Source organism: Anomaloglossus baeobatrachus, chromosome 4 (genome assembly GCF_048569485.1).
Source record: "Anomaloglossus baeobatrachus isolate aAnoBae1 chromosome 4, aAnoBae1.hap1, whole genome shotgun sequence".
Lineage (NCBI taxonomy): Eukaryota > Metazoa > Chordata > Amphibia > Anura > Aromobatidae > Anomaloglossus > Anomaloglossus baeobatrachus.
The window spans coordinates 39119581-39142035 of record NC_134356.1 but is presented as its reverse complement, the minus strand read 5'-3'; the positions used below and the strand labels follow the sequence as shown (position 1 = coordinate 39142035).

General features: G+C 44.9%; 2 long non-coding RNA genes across 2 annotated transcripts in view; one reads left to right on the top strand and one right to left on the bottom strand.

Annotated features, from left to right (window-relative positions):
* LOC142303118 (uncharacterized) overlaps nt 1-22455 on the top strand; it is a 393352-nt gene that overhangs the window by 158719 nt on the left and 212178 nt on the right. The gene's annotated exons all lie outside the window — the stretch shown is intronic.
* LOC142301163 (uncharacterized) overlaps nt 9705-22455 on the bottom strand; it is a 65873-nt gene continuing 53122 nt past the window's right edge. The window contains exon 3 of the long non-coding RNA XR_012752701.1: nt 9705-9784. This is a non-coding gene — a long non-coding RNA (uncharacterized LOC142301163). The remainder of the gene's footprint in view (nt 9785-22455) is intronic.

Here is a 22455-nt window from a genome sequence, read left to right as displayed (position 1 = left end):
GTGATATCCCTGTGCACCTATATACTGAAATGACTGTTTCTTCAGTGGTTCTCTAGCTAAAGATTACTCGTGGTTTTAAAATATGGAATCCAAAAAATTGTATTCTGGCAATCTGAGCTCCAAATTCCAAAGCAAAGAGCAGAAGTTACTTAACTAATTGATCCTTATATGATAAAACTAATTAAATAAAATTAACTAGTGTTTAGAGTAGTAGCTAGGTTTTCTTTCCCTAGTCGATGGAACCATAGATTCAACCATAACTCTACTGGTTCCAACCCTAGCCTCAATCCTAATGCTATTATAGCCCTAACTATATCCTCAGCACTAATCTTATCCTCAGCTGTAACCCTATCCTCAACCTAACCCTATTATAATCCTAACCTATCCTCAGCCCTAACCCTATCCTCAGCCTAACCCTATTATAATCCTAACCTATCCTCAGCCCTAACCCTATCCTCAGCCTAACCCTACTATTATCCTAACCTATCCTCAGCCCTAACCCTATTCTCAGCCTAACCCTATGCTCAACCGTAACCCTGTCCTCTGCCCTGAGCCTATCCTCAGTCTTAACCCTATCTTCAGCCCTAACCCTATCCTTAGCCCTAACCCTATCCTTAGCCCTAACCCTATCCTTAGCCATAACCCTATCCTTAGCCATAGCCCTATCCTTATCCATAACCCTATTCTTAGCTATAACCCTATCCTCAGCCCCAACCCTATTCTCAGCCCCAACCCTATTCTCAGCCCCAACCCTATTCTTAGCCCCAACCCTATTCTCAGCCCTAACCCTATTCTCAGCCCCAACCCTATTCTCAGCCCCAACCCTATCCTCAGCCCCAACCCTATCCTCAGCCCCAACCCTATCCTACGCCCCAACCCTATCCTACGCCCCAACCCTATCCTCAGCCCCAACCCTATCCTCAGCCCCAACCCTATCCTCAGCCCGAACCCTATTCTCAGCCCCAGCCCTATTCTCAGCCCCAACCCTATTCTCAGCCCCAACCCTATCCTCAGCCCCAACCCTATCCTCAGCCCCAACCCTATCCTCGGCCCCAACCCTATCCTCGGCCCCAACCCTATCCTCGGCCCCAACCCTATCCTCGGCCCCAACCCTATTCTCAGCCCCAACCCTATCCTCGGCCCCAACCCTATCCTCGGCCCCAACCCTATCCTCGGCCCCAACCCTATCCTCGGCCCCAACCCTATCCTCGGCCCCAACCCTATTCTCAGCCCCAACCCTATTCTCAGCCCCAACCCTATCCTCAGCCCTAACCCTATCCTTAGCTCTAACTCTACTATAGCCCTAACCCTCTCATCACCCCTAATCTTAGATTCATTTTGACACTCTAGTCCTATATTTATTCCTTGGTCAAAGTGGATTGTAAGCATTTCTAATTCCAACCAGCCCTCAGGACACATGCTCACTATTTTGCCTTTTACAGTATTTTAACTCTGTTTAACACAAATTTAGGGGTAAATTCTAGGCATCTTTCTAAGTTAGCATTCTGAAAAATCTACATCCTTAACCTAATTCTAAAACAAATTATTTAACTCCTGAAAGAAATTTTTTTCAACCACGTTTCTTCTTTGCTTTGTTTTACCTAAATCCCCGAATTTTTTTTCTTTTTTTTTTTCAGGTTTTTTTTTCTGTAATTGGGTAAGACAATGCCAAATTTTTAGCCACCAATGTATCTTGTCTCTATTCACAAATAAAACTTTTTTGTTCTGAGAACCATACTGCACGGTCTGTAGATTTTCATGAAACTATTGTATAAAAATATCTGTTGAGCAGGTGTGAAAAATACGGCCATTATGAATGATCTTTGCATCGTCAGAAAACAAGGTTTTTTCAAAATGAATCAGAAAATGTAAAAAAAAAAAAAAATTATGAAACCGTGGGAACGTCTACTTATTACATAATTCATGGAATAAGACAGAGCACGAAATAATGCTTAAACAATAGGATAATTTATATATTAAAGTTATTATTTTTTTTAATTTTATTTTTTTTTTTTAAATGAACTTCAACTTTATGTTGATGTCCAGTTAGATTTATGGTAGTTTATATTATTTATTATTTAAAATTTTACATTTTCTTTTAATATTTTTTCACAATTCCACTGTGGAAAATGAAGACACTGATCCTTTTTTTTTTCTTCAGTATGTGCATGGGGGAAAAGAAATACAGAAAAGGAATTTTTTCTTTTTTAATTTTTACAGTGAAACGAACACCCAGAATTACACTGAAAGGCACATTTTCTTGTCAAGGAAGATGACCAATATACAAAATACATGGTGGAACTAAAAATTTGGTCTTGATATGAAGGTTAAACTCCATATCAGAAGTGGGGTTTTTTGCCACTAGGAATTAGACTTCTACTTCCTATTGGCTCTTAATATATTAATCTCGTACTTTTTGTTGGCTCCTAGCATTAGACTACTACTTCCTGTTGGCTCCTAATATGAGACTAGTACTTCCTGGTGGCTCCTAATATGAGACTAGTACTTCCTGGTGGCTCCTAATATTAGACACCCTACTTGCCATTGGCTCTTAATATGGAACTACTAATATTAGACCCCCTTCTTCCTGTTATCAAATAATATTAGACTCCTACTTCCCATTGGCTCTTAATATGAGACTACTGCTTCCTGTTGGCTCCTAATATTAGACACCCTACTTCCTGTTGTCTCATAATATTAGACTCCTACTTCCCATTGGCTCCTAATATCAGACAACTAATATTAGACCCCATACTTCCTGTTGACTCCTAATAATAGACTCCTACTTCCTGTTGGCTCCTAATAATAGACCCTTACTTCATTTTGGCTATAGACTCCTACTTCCCATTGGCTCTTAATATGAGACTACTGCTTCCTGTTGGCTCCTAATATTAGACACCCTACTTCCTGTTGTCTCATAATATTAGACTCCTACTTCCCATTGGCTCCTAATATCAGACAACTAATATTAGACCCCATACTTCCTGTTGACTCCTAATATGAGACTCATATTGCCTATTGGCTGCTAATATTGGACTCCTACTTCCTGTTGTCTCTTAATATTTAGACCAATACTTCAGGTTGGCTTCTAATATTAGACGCTTACTTCCTTTTGTCTCCTTCTAATAGATACCTACTTCCTGTTGTTTCCCAATATTCGATTCCTACTTTCTGTTGCCTCCCAATATTAGACGCCTACTTCCTGTTGGTTACATGGACATTTGCAGCGGTAGACATTTATTTTGTTTTTACTTAACCCTCCGTCACATACAATATCGGTTCTAACGAGTTCACATACAATGTGACTGTCAGGCACAGGCTAGAAAAATACCTATAATATCTAATGTTTGCAATTTCAGTGCTCTAAAAGTGATCAGTGACCTTCATAGGGATGTAATAAAAGAGACTACACATAATCCGGTGCAAAAAAAACCCATTTACTTAACATAAAACTAATAACTCTGAAATACAAACATTTCAAAACTCCCGCCAAATAATCCCCAGTTCGACTCAAAAAACTCTACAAAGAAAATTTATGGAAACAAACTTTAATTTTAAGGTACCTTAAGTACTATTAAACACATATTCAATCAGAATTAGATCCTGAAGTTTCCCCAGAAAAATTACACTTGCAGAGCATGTGATGAATAAAAACATAAAATACCAACCTTATTGAGTGTGACGTGTTCACATACAATGAGCCTGAGAGATTAGCGCAGTTATATCTGTCCTCCTGAAGCTCTGCAATCCAACTGTGGTATGAGATTTCACAGAGCTGCTAGAGACAGGAGACTACCTGGAGGGAGGGGATTTCCTCACAATCTGGTGAGGAAGGAGAAATGAAAGTAAAAGAGATGTGCCTGTCAAGCTTATTGTATGTGACGGAGGGTTAAATTCATGAAATTGGGGTTGAAGCTCGTTTTTGAAACATTTTTAATTTCTTTGCTCTTTATAGGCTCTTTTCTTCCCTGCACATTCAACTTTGATGTGGTCTTGTCACGTGCATAAGGACAGACTCGGGGTTAACTTTCTCATTTACCATCTGTGACCATGCACTTTAAATGCAGTTTTTTCCTTCTGGAACAATTAGGGTTAATTCCTTCACTGATGCAGCAGCAGATTTGCTCAGATGGCAGCACTTAATCACTTCCGTTCAGGATATAAGCCCTCTGCTTCCTGGGTATTGTGCTGGTTATTCTGTTCAGTTAGAAGCTAGCCTGGGAGCAGAGAAGACGTGATGGTTGCTGCTGTGCTGTATTTTTTTTTACATTTTTGTTCTACCTCCTTTCCCTTATTATTTCTCACCCGTATTTCCTTTATTGTTCCTCGTGTAGGTTTTTGGAGTGTGAGGTTTTTTTGTTACCCCCGTCTGTTATTGTGTATTGGTGGGTTGTTGGGCTCCATCCGAGTCAATTCTCTGTTAAGTGGGGACACAGTTGTTAGGGCCTGGACAGGAGACAGGGTCACGTTGGAGGCTCAACCCTGACTACCACTATGTCTACCATCGGGATAAGAGAGAGCTCAGGGTCCCTAGTCATAGGGGGATCCAATAATTAATCAAACAATCAATGTGGTTAAAAATATTAATCATGTTTTATTTCATCAAATTACAAAAAATTACAAAATATTATTGTGCTGGTACCCACAGGATTAAAAGAAACCCTACCCCATAAAACCATACAAAAACAAGCTGGTGCAATGTGGTGAAGCCATGATTTGATATTCAAACTTCTTACAATTTATATATAAACTTCTGGGTATAAATAGTTACAAATTACAGGCGAAAAACCATTGCGTTAGTGTCTATCTCGATGCCGAGGAAAGGTAAAACGTTACAGGGGCCGACTGTTTTTTCGGGTGATAGTGGGACACCGAGGCGCTGAGCTATAAATTTAAATTTTGTGAGGAGGAGGGAGCAGAGTGGGACAGATGATGGATTAGACGATACTTCCCGGGTTCCTTTTTTGGGATAATGCCTAGCGGGGATATCCTGATATTTTGGAAAGGGATTGATTCAAAGGGGCCCGCCATTCGGCCTAGGTTTACTTGATTTTGAATTTTTTGTTTCAAGATGTCGGGGAATTCGCGAGCGGATTTTAGGTTATGCGCCAGGGTTGGTGTTCTATTAGGTTTGAAGGGGATAATAAAACCGTGTGTAAAGCCGGAGTGCAATTGCCTTGCAGCTTCTTTATTGGGGTAGAGGTTTAACCAGGGGGCCATTGCGGTGACGCTCACTGGGGTTCTGCCTTGTAGGCACCCTGATTGCTGGACGGGTACACCTTGCCGCTGGGTGTCCTCCTCCACAAGCAGAGCAGTCGTGTCTGTATCTGCACGACGCATGGAAACGGCAATTTCCCTCATTAAATAGCCAGCAGCTGCCTGTTTCGTAACGAACTACCCAGTCCAGGAACGAACTGAACAGCTCAAAGTAGTGACATGAGATGGAACATCCCATTGGCAGACACATATCGTAATAATAGTGTTCGTTCACCTTGCAGCTTAGCAGGTGGAAGCAGTCGGGATGCACGGGTAATAGGCGGAATGGGGATTATAAGGACCATATGTCAATATAGTCATTAGTCCAGATTTTGTCTCTTGTCTCCTGATCTGTGTGTGCACCTAGGGGGCTAATACCGCAGAAGAACACGTCCTTGTGAAGGCTCGCTAGCTGCGGTGTCGCTTTATCTTCTGGTGTAGCGCGAGAGCGCGTCAGCTGTTGAATTACCTCCGCACATCAGACTCTCCCCTACCGTGGAAAGCTTCAAGAGGAACCTCAAGACCCATCTCTTCCAACAAGCCTACAACCTACAATAGCCCTCAGTCCAGTAGACCACTGCGCAACCAGCTCTGTCCTCACCTATCGTACCATCACCCATTCCCTGTAGACTGTGAGCCCTCGCGGGCAGGGTCCTCTCTCCTCCTGTACCAGTCTGTTATGTACTGTTAATGATTGTTGTACGTATACCCTTTCACTTGTAAAGCGCCATGGAATAAATGGCGCTATAATAATAAATAATAATAATAATAAAATTTCATCAGACCTACTAACCAGTCACAGTTAGACCTATAAAGTGCAAGTGCAGTTATGACCAGATTAGCTGAACATATATATGAACCTCCTGAACACGAATAGTATTATGCAGTCAATTTCTATAGCCCAAAGGCACAGAATAACAGAGAACAAAAAGCTAATACATTCACCATACTGAAGGACAATCCATTACAATATATCCCACGACATCTATCATGGTCCTTATGGAGTCTTTGTATCAGCCCAATGTCAGAATAAAACAGTATGAAGACTTCTGTTGGGCTATTAAAGTGTCAGGTGACAAAATACAAACCCAGATGGCGAACCAGAAAGCCCAGCACCTCGACGCGCGTTTCGCTTCGTCAGGAGGTCTTTTTTTTCGGTTAATTCTAAAAAATGGTGAAATCTGCTCTGCTTTATGCATAGTTAGGTATGCATTTCTATTTCCTTTTTTGGTTTAATATCCCTAGTCATAGGGTCAGCATAGGAGCCCTGTACCATCCTATCCCCGTTACAGGTCTCACGTCAGTGGTGCTCAGAAAAAGACCCATTGGACATCAGAATGAGCTCACTGATGGATGTTCAGTTAACTCATTCTGCAATATAGTTATAGAAGAAAATTTTTTTGAATGAAACCCAATTACAAAATTTATTCTAAACATACATGCACTTTAGTATGAAAAAAATTGATCGCAACCCCTATTAAGTGGATTTTGCACCATGTTGACTATCCCCAAATCCAAGTATTCTTGTTTTTCGGGATCTTGGTGTTTAATCCACACTCAAGGGGGCTTTACACGGTAGCGCTATCGCTAGCAATTTCTAGCGATATCGAGCGTGTAAGTACCCGCCCTCGTCGCATATGCGATTGTTTGTGATCGCTGCCGTAGCGAACATTATCGCTACGGCAGCGTCACACATACTTACCTGGTCGGCGGCGTTGCTGTGACTGCCGAACAATCCCTCCTTCAAGGGGGAGGGACGTTCGGCATCACAGCGACGTCACTAAGCGGCCGGCCAATCAAAGTGGAGGGGAGGAGATGAGCAGGACGTAACATCCCGCCCACCTCCTTCCTTCCGCATTGTGGCCGGTAAGGAGACGTTCCTTGCTCCTGCGGTGTCACACATAGCGATGAACCACCTGGATAAACAACCCTTACCGATTTTTGAGTTTGGGACGACCTCTCCATGGTGAACGATTTTCACCATTTTTGAGATCGCTGGTCAGTGTCACACGCTGCGATATCGTTAATGACGCCGGATGTGCGTCACTAACAACTTGACCCCGACGACCAAACATTAACGATATCGTAGCGTGTAAAGCCCCCTTTGTTTGTAAAATCAGCAAGTTTTGGTCCTTTTATTTCCTTAGTTCCGATGCAAAATTCTCGACTGGTTTCAATCACAGATCTTCTGCAGACGTCTGCACAGACACCCACAGTCCTTTGCAGCGGATTCATGCCAAGTTTCTGATCTCTGGTTTTAGACAAAGTTCATCTAAGCAAAGGGAACACCATATTGCTTGGTTGTTGAGCGGAGAGGGCGGGCGGGGGGACTTGCTTTAGCTTTTGTCTTGGCCCCTAAATCGGGGTTTTCTGCAGCTGATCCTAGATGAATTCCAGGTGGTATAAAAGAATCTACTAAGTTCTTATCCAAATGTTTTTCATTCACAAACTTCCTGGTTCTCCTAATTAATGGATGAGTCATGTTTGTCCTTTTTCCTAAAATCAAAGATCACCCACAAACATCACAGTTCATTTTGTGGTGACTTTTTTTCGTTTTGTGCTTGTAAATCTGTGATTGTTTAGACATTTTTGTTGCATTAAGCTCAGTAAGTGGTGCGTAAAACCTTTTTAAGTGTTTTTGTGTCAACTTGAAGTTTTGGCGAAGGGAAAAAAAACATAAATATAAGATTTATTTTACTTATAAAATCAAGTCCTAAGTGATTCAGGGGGACAAACACTTAGGCGAGACTTAGAGGGGATGTCCACTACTAGGACAACCCCTTCTGATTCCTCGTTTCCCCCAGGTAAAATAAGGCTGCTTTCACACATCCGTTTTTTGCTGAGCAGCACAATATGGCGCTTTGCAGGAAAAATGCAACTGTTATTTTTTGCCACCGGTTGCGTTTTTTTCCGCATAGATTTGAATTAGCGCCGTATTATGCCGCATGGCCTTACGTTGCGTTCGTTTTTTGCCAGATGCGGCATATTTAGCCCATGCGGTGGCCAGATGGAACGTTGCCTGGCACGTTTTTTGTGCGGCAAAAAAAAACGCATCGCGCCGGATACGATTTACAGTGCAAGCCTATGGACGCCGGATGCGTTTTTTTTGCACTGCGCATGCTCAGTACCAAGCCGCATCTGTCAAAAAACGGACGGGCCGTATGGAAAAACGTATGAAACGGATCCCTTTTTTTTCGCCGCATCCGTTGCATAGGTTTTTGAGCCGGATTGAGCCGCACTGCAAAAACCGGATGTGTGAAAGCAGCTTAACAAAGCCTATTCTCACCTCCCGTGCCGGCGCCATCCTGGCAGTGTGCGAGCTCGCTTTCCCGGGGCTCATAAGACTTTTTGACGTTCAGACACATGTGCAGGTTTTTCCCTCCGCTCTCTATACAGACACATCTGCAGGTTTTTCCCTCTGCTCTCTATACAGACACATCTGCAGGTTTTTCCCTCCGCTCTCTATACAGACACATCTGCAGGTTTTTCCCTCCGCTCTCTATAAAGACACATCTGCAGGTTTTTCCCTCCGCTCTCTATACAGGCACATCTGCAGGTTTTTTCCTCCGCTCTCTATACAGACACATCTGCAGGTTTTCCCCTCCGCTCTCTATACAGACACATCTGCAGGTTTTTCCCTCCACTCTCTATAAAGACACATCTGCAGGTTTGCCTTCCGCTCTCTATAAAGACACATCTGCAGGTTTTTCCCTCCCTCTCTATACAGACACATCTGCAGGTTTTCCCCTCCCTCTCTATACAGACACATCTGCAGGTTTTCCCCTCCCTCTCTATACAGACACATCTGCAGGTTTTTCCCTCCGCTCTCTATAGAGACACATCTGCAGGTTTTCCCTCCACTCTCTATACAAACACATCTGCAGATTTTTCCATCCTCCATCCACTCTCTATAAAGACACATCTGCAGGTTTTTCCCTCCCTCTCTATACAGACACATTTTCAGGTTTTTCCCTCCATTCTCTATACAGACACATTTGCAGGTTTCTCCATCCACTCTCTATATAGACACATCTGCAGGTTTTTCCCTCCGCTCTCTATACAGACACATCTGCAGGTTTTTCCCTCCGCTCTCTATACAGACACATCTGCAGGTTTTCCCCTCCGCTCTCTATAAAGACACATCTGCAGGTTTTTCCCTCCGCTCTTTATACAGACACATCTGCAGGTTTTCCCCTCCGCTCTCTATAAAGACACATCTGCAGGTTTTTCCCTCCGCTCTTTATACAGACACATCTGCAGGTTTTCCCCTCCGCTCTCTATACAGACACATCTGTAGGTTTTCCCCTCCGCTCTCTATAAAGACACATCTGCAGGTTTTTCTCACTATCTGACATGAAATCAGAATAAACTTTTCCTGTTTTAGGTCAATTAGGAACCAAAATTATTTATATTTGCCAAATGCCAGAATAATGAGAGAGAATCGTTTAAGGCATGTTTATTTACAGTGTCATTGTTGATTTTTCCTTTGCCCTGATGAAGGAGACTCTGATCTCTGAAACGCGTAGACCTGTAAAATAAAGAAGAATTGATTAAATCAACAGTGTATTATTTTGGTAGCAGCGCGGCATTACCCCGTTTCTCCTCCCCAGCATTGAACGCCTACCTAAGTCATCAGTGGATAAGTAGTTCATGCTTTTCCCCCCCGTGTGTCCTCCTTGTGTCTCCTATAGTTGTTTAGTGGAGTTGACATAGATCTTATGCAGCCCATTCCCTATTTAGGACCCAGCACTAGGGATACCTAGGGTCATGTATCCGGCTCGGCGCATAGGTGCGGAACCTATCTAGGGTGGTGAGGGACTCCAAAGACCAGTGGTAGGCTTGGTAAGGGGTCACCATTTTCCCTTTCCCTAAACAGAGGGTTTCCCTTCCCTTTCACCATGTGCTTGATACTGCCTCGTACCTAGCTTGACAGATCAATCGTCATTTGACAATCCAGCTTTTGAGACCGTGGCCGCTGCTAGAGAAAATGTAGAATTACAGTGGAACCTCGCTTAACGAGTAACTGACTTAATGAGAATTTCGCTTACCAAGCAAAGCTTTCTGTAAATTTGTAACCTGGTTTACGAGAAAGCTTTACTGGACGAGCAAAATCCTGACCGCACACACTTCCGGTTCCGTGCATCCACCGTGCACTGACCCGCACTTGCAGTCCACACAAACACACGCATGCACACACATACAGTATTATGCTCACCTTACCTTCCGTTCCACCGCCGGCCTCATGGTTCTTGTAGTTCCCGGGTACATCGCGACGTCCTCGCGGCAAACTACAAGTACCATGAGGCCGGCGGTGGAACAGAAGGTAAGGTGAGCATATAATATGTGTACCTTCCGTTTCATCACCGGTCTCCTGGGTCCTGTAGTGCGCCGCTCCACTCCAGGCATCTGCATCCATAGCGACGAAGCAGGAACTTCCTGTCACCGCTACTCAAAGGCAGCGCGCTGGCCAATCAGAGGCAAGCGGCTCTGCCTTTGACGTCAGCGCTCTGGCCGCGGAAGTTCCTCCCTCGTCGTTATGGTAACCTGATTCACAGCCCAGCCCCATACCAGAGAACAGCAAGTCCCAGGAGACCGGCGATGGAACGGAAGGTAAGGTGAGCATATAATATGTGCGTGCGTGCTTGTGTGTTTGTATGAGTTTGTGTGAGTTTGTGTGAGTTTGTGTGAGTGTGTGTGAGTTTGTGTGAGTGTGTGTGAATGTGTGTGAGTGTGTGTGAGTTTGTATGAGTTTGTGCGTGTTTGTGTGAGTTTGTTTGTGTGAGTGTGTGTGAGTGTGTGTGAGTGTGTGTGAGTTTGTATGAGTTTGTGCGTGTTTGTGTGAGTTTGTTTGTGTGAGTGTGTGTGAGTGTGTGTGAGTGTGTGTGAGTTTGTATGAGTTTGTGCGTGTTTGTGTGAGTTTGTTTGTGTGAGTGTGTGTGAGTGTGTGTGAGTTTGTGCGTGTTTGTGTGAGTTTGTATGAGTTTGTGTGTGTGAGTGTGTGTGAGTTTGTATGAGTTTGTGCGTGTTTGTGTGAGTGTGTGTGTGTGTGTTTGTGTGAGTTTGTGTGTGTGAGTGTGTGTGAGTTTGTATGAGTTTGTGCGTGTTTGTGTGAGTGTATGTGTGTGTGTGTGTTTGTGTGAGTTTGTGTGTGTGTCTGTGTGTGTAGAATGACAGAATAGGGGTCCAGGATGGGACATTTAACAAGTTGTGGAACGAATTGTCTGCATTGCAATGATATCCTATGGGAAATCTTGCTCTGCTGAACGAGTAACTTGGTTAACAAGCACAGGCCCAGAACGGATTGTTCTCGTTAAGCAAGGTTCCACTGTACATGGTAGCAATTCAATACAGTGGAGCCTCGCCTAACGAGTAATGAAATCTAAAGAAATCTAAAGAAAGAAAAAAGTTCAAGCAAACCTGGAACTGGTGACACCAATTAACTGGTGTTAAAAAGTTAGGTCAAGTCGAAATTTAGCGTTCTCCGAACAATGCGAGTTTCAGTAGGAGTCACTATTGTCATTAATTTCATGTGCAGCGACAATCAGATATATATATGTTTATCTGCTCGTTCCGTTGCTATTTCTAGGAAACTTGTTAGGAAACCAAAACCTCAGTAGTTAAACAAAGATCATAGAAAACCTCCAGCCCCTCACGACCGAGAACCCAGCAGAGCTCACAAGAATAGCAATGCTGTTTTTTTAGCTTCCTTAATACAAATGCAAAATTGGAAGCAGCCGGGGGAACCCTTGAACGCTTTTTTTCTTTATCTAAAGGGGTCCAAAATTGGGCAAGGATGAGTGGGGTCGGCCAGCAGATATTGTTTTGAAAATGGATTACAGAGGCATAAAATAATAGGAAAACCTATACGTAAGAAATCCGAACACTGTTCTTTGCCGAAACTTTCTGGTTTGGCATTTTTTGTCCAGCGGTGGTCAATCACTTTTGCAAAAAATGACAGGCTGCAGGGAGGACCTGTTTATTGATAAGGTGACCCCTGGATGGATCACAACTTTTGCCAGCGATGTCTGAATGCGGAGAGGGTCCCGGTCACCCCCTCGGCTTGCCTTAACCTTAATGAGATACAGACAGAGAATGGTATCTGCATATAAGGCAAGAGAGTGTGCGCTCTGAACTACAAGTTTATTTTCACATACAGGGTTTATCAAGCTAATAGGGGCGTAGCTATGTCGTGTACAAAGACATAACTTTCGTTTCTCGGCAAAGCATAAGTAAGTTTCATTTCTCCTTGGCTAAGCACAACTCTTATCTGTCTTTGGCAGAATATAAGTTTATCTGGCCTTGGTTCTTCTCAGTGTCTGAAGCGTAGATGGGTCAGTCTGTGCTCTTTACAACCGGCGTCTCTATCTATTCAATTTTAGTTAACTCTTTCCTCACATTATGGACATGAAAAAAGAAGAATAGAGACCGAGAATAGTCAGTATGGCAGTGGTGGTGAACCTGTATGGTGAGTATTAAAGTTGAGCAAAAAGATTTGTACTGCCCTGGGCCAATGTTCGTGTCTCTGTGGTAGCCAGACTGGGGGCAATCTTCACTTTTGTGGCATCTGTAACTCATCAACTTGGGCATTTTTGCATTTACAAGACTCCACGAAGCTTAGTAAACAGTAGAGGCGCCAAGAAGCTGCGGCAAGTAAAGACAACCCTAGTCCAGCTCACCCGGAGCACCAGATTGGGGACCGAGACCATAGAGGTCAACTCCTTGTTCAACTCTAAAGGCTGCTTTACACGCAGCGACATCGCTAGCTAGTGAAATCACCCACCCCCGTCGTTTCTGCGTCACGGGCAAATCGCTGCTCGTGGCGCACAACATCGCTCGGACCCGTCACACGTACTTATCTGCCTAGCGACGTCGCTGTGGCCGGCGAACCACCTCCTTTATAAGGGGCCGGTTCGTGCGGCGTCACATGGCAGGCGTCCAATAGAAGCGTAGGGGCGGAGAGCAGCTGAAAGAAAGTAGGTGACGCCCACCTCGTTGCCGGAGGACACAGGTACGGTGTTGTTCCTCGTTACTGGGGTGTCACATGTAGCGATGTGTGCTGCCTCAGGAAAGACGAACAACCTGCATCCTGCCACAGCAACGATATTTGTGATTAGAACGACGTGTCAACGATCAACGATTAGGTGAGTAATTTTGATCGTTAGCGGTCGTTCTTACGTTTCACACGCAACGATGTCGCTAACGAGGCCGGATGCGGATGTGCATCACGAATTCCGCGACCCCAACGACATCTCGTTAGCGATGTCGTTGCGTGTAAAGCCCCCTAAATACTAACCATACAGGATCACCATCACATCCATACCAACTATTCCCGGTTCCGAGACGGTCTCTCTTCTTCCTCAGTTTTGTTCATAAACATGAAGGACTATGAATCTTTTTGCTCGTCTCTAATACCATACAGAATCACCACCACAACCATCCCAACTATTCCCGGTTTCCCGACGGTCTTTGTTCTTCTTCTTTCATGCCCATAAACATGAATCTTTATGAATCTTTTTGCTCAACTATAATGTGCACCATACAGGATCACCATCACATCCATCCCGAGTATTCCCGGTCTCCCGACGGTCTCTGGTCTTCCGCCTTCATGTCCGTAAACATGACACATTATGAATCTTTTTGCTCAACTCTAATACCATACAGAACGAGAGTCCATGAAGTAGAAAACCAGGGCATACGCCATCCAAAATCCAAAAAGTGCTTTTATTCCATATGGTATGCAGGTAAAATAGCGGGAAGGAGAGAGCCGGGTGCAGCCCCCCTAGGACAACGGCCGTTTCGCACCTGTTTTTTGATTTATCCTAAGTGAATTAACTCCCTCCCCCTCTTTTTTGCCTTTTCTCTTTCCATTTATTATTTTGTCATTGCTTTAATGTTTGCCCCTTTTTGTGGGCTTGTAATTTATGCAGTGGTGGGTGAGACCCGGGTGTTTCCTCTATTTAGAGGGATAGGTTTTGGCCACTGCATTGGACCCGTAGAAGCACACAAGGTGCAAAACGGTCGTTGTCCTTGGGGGGCCTGCACCCGGCTCTCTCCTTCCCGCTATTTTACCTGCTCATCATATGGAATAAAAGCACTTTTTGGGATTTTGGATGGTGTATGCCGTGGTTTTCTACTTCATAGACTCTCGTTCTGGATATCTCTTCTCCTCGTCCACGTGCACCCATTACCATTTTTTCTAAAAGGAGGATTGAGGCTGTTCCAAGGTATTCGGTGTAAGGTATTGCACGGCTCAGTGCGGAACCGCTTATGTTTATTATCTAATACCATACAGGATCACCACCACATAAGTACTGACTATTCCCGGTTTCCCGACGGTCTCACTGCTTCCTCCTTCATGTCCGTAAACATCAAGCATTATGAAGCTTTTTACTCGTCTCTAATACTCACCATACAGGATCACCACCACATCCATACCAACTATTCCCGGTTTCCCGACGGCCTTTGTTCTTCCTCCCTCATTTCCATTAACATGAAGCATTATGAATCTTTCTGCTCAACTCTAGTGAGTTATGCCATTTTTTACAACTGCCCAACTCCTTTAAGGGGCTGTCACGCTAGGTACGGGAAAGTACCAAGGGAGTGGCTAAAGGTAAGGGAAGGGAACCCCTGCATCTTGGGAAGGAGGAGGTGGTGACCCCTAACCAAAGCTAATACTGGTCCTTGAGGTCCCTCACCACCCTAGATAGGTTCCGCACCTATGCACCGAACTGGATGCCTGACCCTAGGTATCCCTAGTGCTGGGCCCTAAATGGGGAACGGGAGGGATGAGCTCTTCATCAACCCCACTAAACGTTAAAGGAAGACACAAAGGGGGCCCATGGGGGAAAAAGCATGAACTACCTATCCACAGATGACTCAGGTAGAAGTTCAGCAAAGCTTCAGCAACGATACCACAAAGGATTACAAGCCGCCTGCTTGCAACCAGAGCTAGAATGAACTGAATAATATCACCAGCACAAGTCCAAGGAAGAAGGGAGTATTTAAGCACAAGGGGAATACTGATAATAAGCAGCTGGGTGGAAGGTGGGTCCAAAAGGGGGAGGAAACGTATTACAATGAATACTGACAGCAGGAAAAATAGAAAGTCAGGGAGCACCTGCACAGCCAATTGCTGTGACCTTCTATTGCCAGAAAACACATGACTGTCTGTCACCCATGACTAGGGGTTTCCCAACTTGTCAGGATAAGTCATCACTTTAAGATTGAGGAGGAGGTCATAAAACCGTTTTGAACATACAGGTTCACATCCCAGTGATATGGAATGAATTGTAAACCTGATTAAATCAGTGTGAATAAAGCCATATGCCCAATCACAGTATATGGATGTAATATAAAGGTCCTCCACTGTGGTAGCTACATCCCACCCCATGTGTGGATTATGTAATACTATCTTTCACCTGTAGTGGCCACTACAGGAAAAATGAGCAGCAGGTTCCATCCCGCCTGAGCAAAATCCGCTTTGATCGCTCAGTTTTCTGTGTGTTAGACCTGATTTATCCTGCAGGTGGCACTGTTGAGGTTTGCAAGTTTTAAGAACAGTCACTGACTAAATCTTTCCATGTACATTAGTGGTAATGGCGTTACCTACAGTAATTAATGTATAACTTCCTACAAGCATCTGATGAGAAGAGTCATCCTGTTACTTCGGTTTCATTCTACAACTTTAAATTTACTGTATCCTATTCTCTAACTATAGTTTTATACCATTGCAACTGACAACAGGAAATCTAAGAGAAAAAAGGGTGCGACTCGCCAAAAACAGCAACACTCAGAAAGACGACACTACTGATGTGGTTAAAGGTTTTTCTAATTCATTTATTAATATGGATCGTATACTATATTGTGTACGCATGTTGCCACGGGATATCTCTCTCCCTCTCTCTCTCTCTCTCTATATATATATATATATATATATATATATATATATATATAGAGAGATATATAGATATATAGATATAGATATAGATAGATAGATATAGATATATAGATAGATAGATATAGATAGATATAGAGATATAGATATAGATATATATACACAGTACAGACCAAAAGTTTGGACACACCTTCTCATTCAAAGAGTTGTCTTTATTTTCATGACTCTGAGAATTGTAGATTCACATTGAAGGCATCAAAGCTATGAATTATCACATGTGGAATGAAATACTTAACAAAAAAGTGTGAAACAACTGAAAATATGTCTTATATTCTAGGTTCTTCAAAGTAGCCACCTTTTGCTTTGATTACTGCTTTGCACACTCTTGGCATTCTCTTGATGAGCTTCAAGAGGTAGTCACCGGAAACGGTTTTCCAACAGTCTTGAAGGAGTTCCCAGAGATGCTTAGCACTTGTTGGCCCTTTTGCCTTCACTCTGCGGTCCAGCTCACCCCAAACCATCTCGATTGGGTTCAGGTCTGGTGACTGTGGAGGCCAGGTCATCTGGCGTAGCACCCCATCACTCTCCTTCTTAGTCACATAGCCCTTACACAGCCTGGAGGTGTGTTTGGGGTCATTGTCCTGTTGAAAAATAAATTATAGTCCAGCTAAACGCAAACCGGATGGAATAGCACGCCGCTGCAAGATGCTGTGGTAGCCATGTTGGTTCTGTATGCCTTCAATTTTGAATAAATCCCCAACAGTGTCACCAGCAAAGCCCCCCCCCACACCATCACACCTCCTCCTCCATGCTTCAAAGACACGGTGGTTACATGCAAAGATCTCAAATTTGGACTCCTCAGAGCAAAGCACAGATTTCCACTGGTCTAATGTCCATTCCTGGTGTTCTTTAGCCCAAACAAGTCTCTTCTGCTTGTTGCCTGTCCTTAGCAGTGGTTTCCTAGCAGCTATTTTACCATGAAGGCCTGCTGCACAAAGTCTCCTCTTAACAGTTGTTCTAGAGATCAGAAGGTGTGTCCAAACTTTTGGTCTGTACTGATATATATATACACACACACACACACACACACAGTGGGTACGGAAAGTATTCAGACCCCTTTACATTTTTCACTCTTTGTTTCTGCACCCCATCCCCCATCTTGTCAGAAAAAAAAACAGAAATGTAGAAATTTTTGCAAGTTTATTAAAGAATCGAAACTGAAATATCAATGGTCATAAGTATTCTGACCCTTTGCTCAGACACTCATATTTAAGTCCCATGCTGTCCATTTCCTTGTGGTCCTCCTTGAGATGGTTCTACTCCTTCATTGGAGTCCAGCTGTGTGTAATTACACTGATAGGACATGATTTGGAAAGGCGCTCACCTGTCTATATAAGACCTCACAGCTCACAGTGCATGTCAGGCCAAATGAGAATCATGAGGTCAAAGGAACTGCCCAAGGAGCTCAGAGACAGAATTGTGGGAAGGCACAGATCTGGCCAAGGTTACAAAAGAATTGCAGTATTTAAGGTTCCTAAGAGCACAGTGGCCTCCATAATCCTTAAATAGAAGAAGTTTGGGACCAACAGAACTCTTCTTAAACCTGGCCGTCCAGCCAAACTGAGCAATCATGGGAGAAGGTAAGAGGTAAAGAAGAACCCCAAGATCACTGCGGCTGAGCTCCAGAGATGCAGTAGGGAGATGGGAGAAAATTCCACAAAGTCACCTATCACTGCAGCCCTCCACCAGTCTGGCCTTTACGGCAGAGTGGCCCGACAGAAGCCTCTCCTCAGACATATGAAAGCCCGCATAGAGTTTGCAAAAACACATGAAGGACTCCCAGACTATGAGAAATAAGATTCTCTGGTCTGATGAGACGAAAATAGAACTTTTTGGTAATAATTCTAAGTGGTATGTGTGGAGAAAACCAGGCACTGATCATCACCTGCCCAATACAATCCCTACAGTGAAACATGGTGGTGGCATCATGTAATGGGAATGTTTTTCAGTTGCAGGGGGGCTAAGGAAAGGCTATGCAAGCATACAGTGGTGGATTAGTGACGCAAGACCCGACCCACATAGTCCCGTCCTGATGTACATGCCACTCACACAGTCAGTGCATTTCTGGAACTTTGGATGCTTGATTGCAGAAAAATGTGTAATCAATCTCTCAACTAAAGATATGATTGGATTCACCATCATGGCACTGACTTTACTATGTATATGAAAATCCTGCTGGTTGATTCCCTTTAAAGGGAGCCTGTCACCAGATTTGGTGGCTATAAGCTGCATTCACCACCAGTGAGATCTTATATACAGCATTCTAACATGCTGTATATAAGAGCCCCGGCCGCTCTGTAGAACATAAAAATCACTTTATAATCCTCACCTAAGGGGCGGTGCGGTGCAGACTGGTCGGATGGGTGTCTCTGTTCTCTAGTACCGGCACCTCCTCTTTCGGCCATCTTTGTCCTCCTTCTGAAGCCTGGGTGCATGACACATCCTACGTCATGCACACGCGCCGACATTGAAGTCCTGCGCAGGCGCATTACAATACTTTGATCTGCCCTGCTCAGGTTCACAGGTTCCCTTTAAGTCCTGTATAGAATGGAGGACATAATAGTGAACCACATGCTGCCCTGTTGTCTAGAAGGAGATGTTACCAGTTTAAAAGCCTTATTGACATTCCTATTTACAGGTATAATGCTCTGTTATGTAGAGATCTAGACTTTCCCTAAAGGGTACAATATTTTGGTATGTTAGATTAGCCGACAGGGTGCGATGTTGTGTGTTGTGCCACGCTGGCTAATCAACGAAAGTAGGAAACCGTTCCCAGAATACTGACCTGGCTACTGGACCAGCGTCCTGCAAATCAATTCACAATTTTTCAGTTTACTCAGTTGCTGTAGGTTCACACCCATGTACACTCCTGCAGAGACTGGCCCAGGCACCGTTCTGCTTCATGATCCATCATGCCTGACCTGGCAGCAGAAGACGGCAGCTACAGCTTTTATACTTTTAGAATGTTGTGTTGTAACAACTAAAGTCAAAACTTTGATTGTAGACAAGACAAAAATAACTGTTACACACAGGAGTGGCTATACAGGCTGACGTAAAATTGATGAAAAATTTGTTTCGGATGTGCTCATGTGGCACCCCTGAGGCTTCAGGAGCACCAGGGTACTGCACCTCCATTACGGTATAGTACTTATCCTGGGTCCAAGGAAGGTCAGTACCAGTTTCCACTCAAACATACATACAGTAACAGTGGGTTGACCTCCCCAATGGGGACTGGGCCAGGGTCGGGTCACAGTAGGGGGTCACTACAGCGGTTGGGTTTACAGGAAGTCACCACACCAGGGGCTCCCTGATCCACTGGAACCAGGGACTCCGGGTCAAGGAGAAGCACCACTAGGGGGAGTCAGGAGCACACAGTGGGAAGAGCAGGTTGACCTAGTGAGAGTAGTGAACCGGCCGGTGGCAACAGCTTGGAACACACAACACAACTACAACAAAACAAAAAGGAGGAGAACCGCTTCAGACACAAAGTAGAGCGGACGTGCCGCGAGCAGCTCTGTGGGCCAAAGCGTTCAACACGGTCGCTGGGGAGAAGCAGGCGGCTGCTTCCACAGGACCGGTGCTGTAGGGGTACTGAACCCTATGGCAGGCATACGTCACGTTGTCTACCAACTCTGCAAGGGTCGCTGGAATGTCTAGAAAAGTCACCGGACCTGTCCCACCGCGTCTGCAGCCAAATAGCATGTAGTATCCGGGGCTGAGGTCTAGGACCAGCCCCACATCGGAACTGCGCTATCAGCATACAGAATGGGACACTTTACTGACACCGGGATCCCCAAGTGCTTCACGCCACGGGGATCCGATACTTAGCGCATAAGAGAAGGAAGAGCCCATAGACTGACACACGCCGGATCTGACCCTCCATGGATTCGGGATCGTCTGGAGCCCATCGTGGCAGAGAACGATACTCTAGGGCAGCGCCTGAACTACTTGTGAATAAAAGACCTGGAACCGCAGCCCCTATCTCTGCCTCTCCTTTGCCACCACCGGCGCCCAGCGCTGCGGCGCCAACGGGTACTACCATCATCACCGTCTGTCCTCCATCATCCTCCCCGGGGTAATCTTGCTCCGCCTGTGGGGAGCGACACCATCCCGGCTGCGACCGTCACCATCAGCCCCGGAGAGCAGCACCCGCAGCGGCGGCTCATCCTTGTCCGCGGACCACAGGTGGCGGCACAATCTAAAAAGACTTCCCTCACCGTCACTACCACCCACATCCTCCATCCTAACTTCCGTCCACCGCCATCCTTCCCCTTTCTGTACATCTCGGGGTCACAACCCCGGGGTGTTACACTCATGCTTACCAAAATTTTTTTTTAGTAAAGAGTCTTTTATTCTTAAAGGGGTTGTCCTCTATTAAGACAACCCGTTCTGATTACACGCTTCCCCCAGGTAAAATAAAAAGCATATACTCACCCCCTGGTCAGCGTGGTTCCAATGGTGTTGGGACTTGTGGTGCCGGAGCTCACATGACGTTGTGACATCACTCAAGCCAAGTATCCAATCAGTGCCGTCTTTTGTCTCCCCGCCTTAGGACAAACTACTCAATCAGAAGGAAGAGAGCGCTGCGGCTGCCAATCACTTCCTGTTGATTGCTGCTGCGCCTGAAGGCGGGGAGAAGGAAGCTTGGACTGATTGGATGCGAGACTCGCGTGATGTCACTGCGGGCCCCGACACCACAAGAATCATGCCGGACGCGGAGGTGACAGGTGAGCATAGGCTTTTTTATTTTATCTGGAGGAAACGTGAAATCAGAAGGGGTTGTCCTAGTGGTGGAGAACCCCTTTGAAGGGAACTTGTCACCAGATTTGGTGACTATAAGCTGCGGCCACTACCAGTGGGCACTTATATACAGCAATCTAACATGCTGTATATAAGAGCCCAGGCCGCTGTGTAGAACATAAAAATCACTTTATAATAGGTGTGGTGCAGACTGGTCGGATGGGTGTCTCCATTCTCCGGTGCCGGCGCCTTCTCTTTTGGCCATCTTTGTCCTCCTTATTCTGAAGTCTGGGTGCATGACACGTCTTACGTCATCTACACTAGTCGGGAGTGAGGTCCTGAGCAGGCGCACTACAATACTTTGATCTGCCCTGCTCAGGGCAGATCAAAGTGCGCCTGCGCAGGACCTCACTGCCGGATAGTGTAGATGACGTAAGACGTGTCATGCACGTCATTGGCCATCTTTGTCCTCCTTCTTCCGAAGCCTGGGTGCATGACACGTCTTACGTCGTCTACACTAGCCGGCAGTGAGGCGCCCTGCGCAGGCGCACTTTGATCTGCCCTAAGCAGGGCAGATCAAAGTATTATAGTGCACCTGCTCAGGACCTCACTGCCGACTAGTGTAGATGACGTAAGAAGTGTCATGCACCCAGCCTTCGGAAGAAGGAGGACAAAGATGGCCGGAAGAGGAGGCACCAGTACCGGAGAACGGCTCCTGGTTCTGGGTGCATATTAATAATGATATAATAATATGTATTCATTTATATAGCGCTATTAATTCTATATCGCTTTACATACATTGGCAACACTGTCCCCATTGGGGCTCACAATCTAAATTCCCTATCAGTATGTCTTTGGAGTGTGGGAGAAAATCTGAGTACCTGAAGGAAACCCATGCAAACATGGGGAGATCATACAAACTCCTTCCAAATGTTGTCCTTGGTGGGATTTGAACCCAGGACCCCAGCGCTGCAGGACTGCAGTGCTAACCACTGAGCCACCATGCCACCCATATTAGACCTGACAGGTTCCCTTTAAGCTGATCACAAAGTGTCTTTCTGCTGGGGCTTCCAGTGATCATCTGTAATCATTGGCGGAACCTAGCAGTAAGTGTTTCATTTCTCTGCACTGCCTCCGCAGGAGTTCCTGGGTATTACACAAGGCCCTTATCGAAATCAATGGGTTGTTTGTGTAATGCAGGACAGGTTAGGTCCTCCAGATCAAAAGACACTCTTTCTTTGTAACTGCTCACTATTTTGGGTAAAAGAATTCCTAAAATTGTTATATGATAGGTTTTCTCAACTGGACGTCCCCTTTAAAAAGAAGTTCTTTAGGCTGGAAAAATGGCTCCCTAAAGATTGCAGCCTAATAGTGTCCCGTAGGAAGCTGTGAAGACATGATGTCATGTCTTCTGTGTTTATGTGCTTGGGGAGTAACCTTATGTTTCTTACTTAAACTTGGAGATGGGTGGTCTTTGAAATAATACCCTTCTCACAGTAATGTAT